This window comes from Mycetomoellerius zeteki, unplaced genomic scaffold (genome assembly GCF_001594055.1).
Source record: "Mycetomoellerius zeteki isolate Tzet28-1 unplaced genomic scaffold, Tzet1.0 scaffold221, whole genome shotgun sequence".
Taxonomy (NCBI): domain Eukaryota; kingdom Metazoa; phylum Arthropoda; class Insecta; order Hymenoptera; family Formicidae; genus Mycetomoellerius; species Mycetomoellerius zeteki.
Window position 1 is genome coordinate 709660 of NW_017257184.1, and position 9903 is coordinate 719562.

Consider the following 9903-nt stretch of genomic DNA (forward strand, 5'->3'; position numbering starts at 1 on the left):
TTATTACATATGTAGAATTTAAGATCTATGTTTGTTGTATTCATTGCTCTTAATAAAAATCATAATATTACGTTAATTAATAATAATAAAACTTTAAAATATCTTATAAAATACAGAGTTATCAATAAAGACGAATAGATATTTAATTAAAAATGCAAACTTAATTGAAATATGTATTCATCTCGGTTACATTTTCAATACGATATTTGCGTGGATTTATTTTTCAACAATACTTAATATTAAACCCAAGTGTAAAAATTTGTCGATATATTCAGAATTTATTCAGGATATATGTATTTAGAATTTTTTTTACAAACATACAGAAAAAAACAGATTTATAGATATCCACTGTGATTGGTGCTTTAATGACAAGAAAAATGAACACTACAACTCGCGCAGCAGATTCGCCATATCGAATATCATACGTTGATTTATGTACCGAGCACAAGCAATCGTAATTAAGGGGTTTGTAGTCCGAGTAATACGAGCAGAGCCGTATAGCTCTTGCAATATGGCCCGATCAGTAATTGCGTTTGATACGGCGCTGTGAAAGTTTATACGCGCGGACACACCGACGGTGCCATCGACAGAATTGCTTTTTAACATTCGGCGGTTTAATTATGTACGCGCGAGTGAGGCAGAATCATGGCGAAAACACACATTGAAAGTGCTATCAAACGTATCATTATCATGATAACTTGCACCATTTAATTACGCCACTTCTTCCATTCGACACGAGTAAAATTGTTGTATTTGATCGCGTATTGCGTACTGAAGTTGTATTTACGACCCAATGAATTATGTACCTGTGATTACGCGAAATTTTTATTAACAAAACGATGAATTCTGGAAAACTTAAAATCATACTTGTAAATAAGAAAAGAAGAGCATATCCGTAAATGAAGCGCAAAGAATATGACGGAAAAAGACTTGTTAATTAGAACGCATTATGCCTCGATATCTTCATGAGATTCCTAATGATATTATTTCTTTCTGAAATGAGAAATGCGAATTAGATTTTAGCTTTGCAAAGGAATTCATTGCACAAATGTAGCTGCTATAATTTTTACTTTAATGGCAAGTGCGTCTTCTTTTTTTATTGATGAGAACGTTCCAGACAGTTTATAATTCACAATAGAATTCGGAATATTATATAATCATGTTTTATATGATGTAATAAAAGACCACTTAAAAAATCAGGCAATATATGTACATATTCATACAATATATATTAGAATATACAAAATTACATGAAATTCTGTCCCAATTTATGAATTATATATTTATGTGACATATTCAGTGCCACACAATGGGTAGTTTTTTAATTAAAAATAAACACGAGTTTAAAAATAATAATTTTAATTTATTTTGCTTACATAGAAAATATGAAAGTTTGACATGATTAACGATATCATAAAAATAATATCATATGATACGGTGTGCTACAGTTCAACAAGACGTTTATAAATCTTTATTTGATATTCTCGGAATTCTTGTTTTCGAAAACTTTGTTCCACATTTTAAATTAAAACTGTAATCCAATATTAAATATGCAATTTGCAGGGATTTCATTAATCTCATTATATATTGGATATTAGTATTATGATAATATCATTATGCATTCCCTTTTCATATTTTTCTTTACATTAATAAAATATTATGTATATGCATTTCTCATTGTTCAATAAAATATTTAAATAATTTCAGAGCCAACAAACTCATCTCTTTATCACAAAAATTGTATCTTACAAGATTTCGTGGGTCTTGAAGAACGTTTTTAACGATGACACGATAAATTCTTCTCAGGTATCAAACGTTTCTGTAGGGATGCTCGTAGGCTCTACAAATTGCATCTATATAGTGCTCGAGGGATAAAACGACTCGGGTTAACGTATCATCAACGAATAGGATATGAATCGCGATGATTTTGTTCGCCTCTTCGTCGCGGACGAAGCTCGTAAGCTTCCCGTGGTGCAGACAGAGCCCGTGTCACTACTTCCGCGAGCATACGATATATCATCGATGCGGCAGAAGCTTTTAAGCTGTCCTGAAAATACCGGCCGGCTGTACGAGTTATTAATGTCCCGCCTCCTTATAAAGTACTCAATTTTCGTTCTGTAAGGAGGAGAAATATTAGCCGTAATACGGCCACCGCCGCACAACGAAACGCCGCAGTATATCAGCTCGACGAAAATTACAGCGCCGACAAAGATGTTAATATCGGTGAACCGGGGAAGTTCGGGTCTCTACTCTACGCGCGCTCGCGCTTCCATTCGCTGAGTACATTGTTTTGACAAAAGGGCGCCAGCGAACTTTACAGAGGACTTTACATGAAACTCAGTGGTCGTCGGTAGGAGAGCACTGTTCTTGGACGGTACGTGCGCGATAAATCGGACACACGCGCCGAGGACCCGAAAAGTGCCTGTAGTTTGATACTCCAACTCTCCTGCGATGACACAATCTCATTGTTTTAATATCGTTTGTTACATCTTTGTTTCTCTCGAAACATTAACATTAAAATTAATTTTTGCGCGTTATTGCAAGTGCATCATACAAATTAATTTATCTCGAGATTTGTTTTTGCGAATAAACGTTGAATAAAAGTTCGGTAAATAAAGGCTATAATAACTTTATAGCGTAATTCAAGGGAATCCTAAAGTAGTTTGTTTTACCATAGGATTTACTCACATACGATTTACGTGATTGACACATCCTACATATCAGTGTTGTCAGGTCTGTTCAAAAGTTATCCCCATATATTGCAATTTTTTCAATATCTTTAGCCATAATTTGAATATTTCTTTGTATTTTCTTTCCGCACAAAGTGCTTCAAAAATTTTCTTCCAGAAATTTTTTGTACCTCTAAAAAATTTCTGGAAAGAAAGAAACCTTCAAATTTAGGAAAAAATCTCTCTACCTGGCAAGCTGGTGGGTTACACAGCTACATTCTATATATACTACATCAATATATATATATATATATCTCACCCACATATATACATTTTTCGTAGAATGATGTCGTATAGAATTAGATATCTAATTCTAAGAACTTGACATTGTTTTTTCGTCTAATCTACTAATCTGCAGTCTTCAGTTTTATAAGTACAAATTGCTTTTACAAATGTTGTCACGATTTGACAGCTTTAGACGTCATTGAGAAATGGATCTTAATTTCAAAAATTTTTGTCATTTTCAGCATAAATTCCACGTTATACTAATATTAATGTGTAATATACTTCAATTCTGGAAAAGAATTTCCAAATATGTAAAAGCAATATATGCGATATCTTTCTACGAAAATTATTGCGTTTAATCAATAAAATATACGCTTTTAGAATCCCCTTTATTATTTCAGATCAGTAAAGACAGAAGTCTCAGATTCTTGCTACGCAGAATATACAATTATTATACATTATTATGCAAAAATATTGAATAAACATTAAAAAAATATTTTGTAAATTGTGTGCTGATTGGGACAATGTCGTTACGTGTATATAAAAATTATAAGTGCAAATCTCGAGAAATATTTCCAGGCTTTACTTCGTACGCGGTAAAACTTGCATTTCAGTCGCTTTTTATAGATAGTAATAGTGGAACTTGGCCTGCAATATACAGTAATGGTGCGATGTGTGCGGATCATTCATGAGGACGTGAACTTTTCGCGTTGAGGTGGTGTATGCAAAACTCGCGGTCCACGGTCGGTACTCCCGGGGATGATTCTGAATCCCTGGCATCGTCGAAGAATACGTGGGGCCACACACTTTAAGCAAACTTTTCATCTGAAGGTCTTCCTATGGCTCCAGCATTCGGTTCCTTTCATATCCCACTCCGTTTCTGGGAGGAGCTTGTTTATAGCACCCTGTAGATATCGTAAAATAGGAAATAGCACCCCGGGGGCAAGACGGAGTTTTCCCCGAGACGTGATTGGAGTTAAGACAAGTCCTTCTGTCCGCTGGCATCGAGGCCGCGTCTCCTTGTCGCTCCCGACCGAAAAATAAAGCATCAACGTCTCCGGTCTCGGAGTTATTTTAGTGAACGCGATGGAAAGAAGACGCGATGTCACTTTTTAAGCGTGCGTTTGTCCTCGTTGATTTTTTGTCCGCGCCAGATGTCGTATCCCAACTAATTGTAACCGATCACCGTTGTTTCGTTTTGCTTTAAGCATAAGGCTTATAAGTGAAGGCTTTTTGGAAGGTCATCACTTGAATTCATTCTTGGTACACGAGACTAAACTACGTCTGCGAAAACGCCGTTCTAAAAAGAAAGCGCTGTTTTTTATTAAAATCAATTATTAATTTATACTTAACGATGACATTTTATTTACAATAAAATTACTTTTAAAATCTTTCTTGGAATTTCTACCTTAAAATATATACATATTCTAAAGTTAATATATAACATAAATATATATCTCCTCCTCCTCCTTCTTGAAGTGACTTCTGAACTCCGAAATTCGCTATGATATTCTCAGGAACTACTTAATTGCCAAGAGCGGTAAATGAACAATGTCGACAAACTTTATGAGATCAGATGAGATAATAATTTACACCAACTACTCTATGAGACAATATGTTAATTATACAATACTAATAAAAATTAATAATTAGTACAAAATTATGAAAAGAAGACAAATATGCATGTGTTCTTTATGTCAAATAATACACGTATAACTGTAAATGATGCTATAAGAATATTTGCGTTGTTCCACTTATAATTAATCGTAAGCCTAAGGCCCCATTGCACCAACGTTACTTTAATTTTAAGCAAGGCTTAAAACTTTCTCTCTCTATCAATTGTAAAAAAAAGAAAGAAAAAATTTTAAGCTTCGCTTAAGGTCAAAATAATTGGTGCAATCAGGCCTGGGACCTCTATTTAATAATTGTCACTTGAATCTATTGTCTCAAAATTGTATCAAATGAAATACTTATAAGAAAGATTTCGACTGATTACGAGTTTCCTAACAGAAAAGCGGTTATAAATTTAGATTTGAAATTTTCTGTCTATTTAATACTGAAATTGCTTACTTTAAGCTTTTTTAAATCGTTTCATGTTATATAAACGTACACTCAAAATATGCGCAATGAAATGAATTGCTGTTTTGCAAAATGGTATGCCGCGTGTTTCTCTACTTTAATATTCACAAATCATGTAAATCCTTTAATGAGACGTAATGCCGGTTGAATTAAGCCATGAAAATGTAATGATAAAACGAAACATACTTTCCATTTTACACATGTTCAATTGACTTTAAAAAATGAAAAATATAAGGAGCAAAATTCGTAACGTAGATTATGACAAATTTACACGAATTCATGACGTATATTTACACGAATCTGTATTCATTATATTCAATTATGAAAACACATCTGTAGACACATTTATTGCGATCGCATGCTTATAATTTACAAATGAATTGTCGAATTGGTCAACCTTTATTTGATGACAATAGTCCTCAGTTACCATTTGTAAAAGATGCAAGTCATTGTAATGGATAGCCGTTATGCTTTAACGTTTGACAGAATAGTTTCTTTTAAAACATGTATATAGAGAGAATGTCAAAAAGTTCCACAAACGCTTTTAAGAATCGTGGATTTAAAAACGAAAAAAAACTCATACAAAAACATCGGGGCTCTTACAAACAATACAAAGGGAATGCAAGAGATTTTATGAAACTTTTTTTACGAGATATAACTAATCAAAGAAGCGGCTTTTTACATAAGATCCATAAACGTAGGAAGATAATAAAACTTTATTTTTTATTTAATTTAAAGAGTTAAAAAATTTAAGTCTGTATATAGTATATTACCTCAAAATATAACGTAATAATTAAAAAATAAAAAAAGTAATAGAAATAACATCTCATAAAATTTTTTTGTTAAGAAGTTATTTTCATATTGGATTGTTTGTACCGTTTTTCAATATTTTAAATAATAACTATGCATGAGTGATTTATTATTATGTTTATTTCTTTTTAGAAATATATGAATGAGTTTTATCATTCACTATTCTGCTCCATCTGTTTCAAATACAAGTATGAATTTTATCTTTATCATTTTTATTATTTTAAAATTAATTATCTTATTTTTACATTATTTTAAACGTTTACAGGAGTATCCAAGCGTTACTTATTTTCATATTATTTCCTTACTTTAAAAGTGTCAACTTAAAAACAAAAATATAATATAACTTTTGAGTTATTGCCATAACTGAGTTAGATAAAGATTACTCTATCAATCATGAAAAGTGAACTAACTTAACTTCACAGACTGTCCTTCAAATAGCATATGTATCATTCTTAAGATATTTAAAGAGATCAAATATCTTTTATAAAAGTGATACTTTTTAAGTTGTGTCGTCTTTGCAAATAAAAAAGAGAAACTTCTACAGAGAATATTTACAGAGTTAAGACAGTTTTGATGATCGAAGTTTGAAAAAGAAATGTTTTACTTTGAGTTTAGTCATTTTAGTTGATCAAGGAAAATATAAACTGTTGTCGACATTTCGAGTTATGTCACTTCTGAATTATTCCAGAGAGAGAGAGAGAGAGAGAGAGAGAGAGGTTTAATATAATTTGTAGGATATTAAAATCGCCACAACTTAAAAAGAGTTTTTTAAGGATTGTAAAACAAAATTCACATTTGATCACGTTTTTAAAAAAAAGTATATTTTCTTTTTTATCAATATTATTTATTTAGTCAAGAATTTTCTGTTAAGTTGAAAAATAGTCTTTCCCTTTTCTAAAAAAATTTAATTTTTTGAGTTATATCACTTTTGAAGTAAGAAAACGATGTCTTGTTTGAAAATTTTTGATAAGGAAAAATCGATTTCTCTCATATCAGATCACAGATATCGTTTTTCAACATTTTAAACAACTACCTATATGAAGGATGTCACATTGCACGAGAAGGATTTCATATCGGATTACACGTATCGTTTTTCAATATATATTCTAAATAATGACTCCGTATGTGAGAAATTTATCATTGTGTTTACGATAAATTTCTTAAAAAAAAAAAAAAAAGAATAAACTTCAATTTTCGTTTTAAAATATCAAGATATTTGTTCAAAGATATGCATTAATATATTCGTATATATTCCTATCATCTTTATTCAGATTTAATTAAATTAGGGAACAGGGGTGTCTTGCTCTCAAAATTATCGCCTATTAAAATGTATAATATAGATGTGTATGGATGTATAATTGTACGTGAGCGTCCACAATGTGTCGAGTTCGGGCTCGTCGATCGTGGGTGCACTAAGCTCACTGACCGTGCGAATCAGTCATCCCTGCAGAATCACATCGTTACGCTTGATCGGTGTCGTACTCTCGTGAGTATTAGGGGTATTTTCGATTCCAGGTGGGGCTCGGTCGTTCTCGGTTACGCTCGGTTTTCGCGCGGGCACGATGTTTCGTTTGATTCCGCCACAGTTTCAAATATCGAAGACCGTTCAAGTTTGAACATCGAGAGAGCTTTCTTTCAATGAAACATCTCAAAAATCAACATCTACCTCATAGTGAAAGCGATTGGACAAATTTGGTGCGCCCTAGTGCGCACTTTAAAGTCGTCGTACATACTCTCTAAATCTGAATCAGTGGATAGTCACTAATTACCCAGTGGCATACTTGGCACTGATAATCAGTGAAGTTCAACTAAAAAAGAAAGAATGTTTGAGCATTGTATAACTAAAATACTGATATTTGCACGTTAATTTCAATCTTCCAATACCATATTCATTGAATTTAAGCACTAAAACAAGGTTAGTTAAATCACATAATAAAGATTAGCTAAGTTAGGAATCTCACATTTAATTCACTGACCAGTGGCATATTTGACAGTGATATCAGTGATTATCCACTGATTCAGATTTAGAGAGTAAATTGATGTAAAGATGTGTGTTTAATATCATAATAATAAAATCATAATAATTTCTTACGTATAAACGTAAGAACGGGTTAAATCGCGAAATCTTTAATACAATTTATTATGCTGATTTGATAAAATTATATTTTGTAATTCACAAAATGTATGCATTTCACTTTTACACTTAGGCTGCTATTCATAGCCGATTCTTACAATTAGAGAGCTGTATTAGCATCTTAAGACGTTACTCAAGACAGTTTTACAATAAGAATCAACTATGAATATCAGCCTTAGATTAGATTAGTGTATAATGGCCTTAATATGCACCAGTTAGTGCGCACTAGTTCGTCCAACCGAATTCGCTGTAAGAAACCGTTTCGTTTAAATTGAACGCGTTATATCGCGACGTGCGTCGCATGCAACGGAGGCTTTATTAAATGGCGAATGTAATTAAGGGCGGTATTATACAATACAATAGTCGGTTCTTATTTTAAGAGCACCTTAAATAATGTCTTAAGATGTTAATACTGCTCTGTAGCTGGTATTCATAGTCCATTCTTATTTTCAGACCGTCTTAAGGAGATCCTAAAGCCGTTTGTATTACCGGCTAAATCGTAATTTTTGTATAACAATTACTTTTTTCCTCTTTGAGTTTGATTGAAATCTTAATATTTATTCCTATAATTATGCGTGGTCTACAATAGACAGTAGCAATAGTGGATTAAGGAGTAGGAGAAAAAAATCAACCAATCATAGTCGAATGTGAGGAGAATAATCAACTATGATTGTTCGATTTCTACGCCTACTCTTTAATCCACTACTGCTATTGTAGACCACGTATATATCCTGTTCCTAATATTCTATTGTGCGTAGGCCCTTATCGTTTTCCTCGTGATAGCCAAGATGGCTGCGTTCAGCTATAGCAGAGAAAACTAATTAATCAGTTATACGCATTTTTTGTCGCTTTTTATTGTCTTACGGTTATACGACTAAAAACTTAAACTTTTACGTGTAATGGCCTTAAGATTCTTTAAGACCTTGAGACCTCAAATATAAAATCCGACGATGAATAATGCAGGATCTATAATGCGGAGTCTACAATAGAAATCGTAGCGGTCGTAGAGTCTCAAGTCGTAGAAAATTAACCAATCACAGTCGAATATGAAAAGAATAATCGACTATGATTGGTCAATTTTCTATGACTTAAGACTCTACGACCGCTATGACTTCTATTGTAGACCCCGCATAATAGAAGTCGTAACAGTCGTAGAGGTCTTAAGTCGTAGAGTATTGACCAATCATAGTCGATTATTCTTCTCATATTCGACTGTGATTGGTTAATTTTCGACTTAAGACTCTATGACCGCTATTTCTATTGTAGACCACACATAACAGTTTAAGGTTCTCCCGGTCGTAAGTCGTAAATGCACCGAGCAGATCGCATAGGATAAACTCGCGGCGAGTATTATGGCCACATGGCTGTAATTTTTCCAATAATTGTTAAATGTAGCGTTTTTGCAGTCATTTTGAAAGCTTATGGCCATCTTTTCCGTCGTAAAGCCACTCGAGTTCACCCTAAGCTCGATTTACATACCACGCAGAACGCGAGTCGCGCGGGAATGCGATCCGCGATTCGCGTGCTATGCGGATCGAGCTTTACACCGCGAGCGTCAGTTGTCAGTATTTCGCATTTCACGCCGGTCGTTGGTCAAAAGAAAGTTTGTCCTCGCGATCCGTCACGTTTCTAATCGGGAACGAATCACACGCGCCGACGAGCGTCCAGAGCGCCGGGACGCGCCGGGAGTGACGTGCGACGTTCGCGTCGCATCAATTCGCGCGCCGATCGTAAATCAGTTGCGAATTCTCGATCGCGTTCCGCGGCCACCATTCGCAGTTGTTGCTTCGTCGCGGTGTCATGGCGGCTTGTCTTCCGTATTTCGGCGCGTACGGTTGTCTCGTCGCGAGAATGTCGTCCCGCGTCTAAAAGTCTTTCAGAATCTCTACCCGCGTCTGATCGAACGCAGAAAGTGCCGAGTGTCGA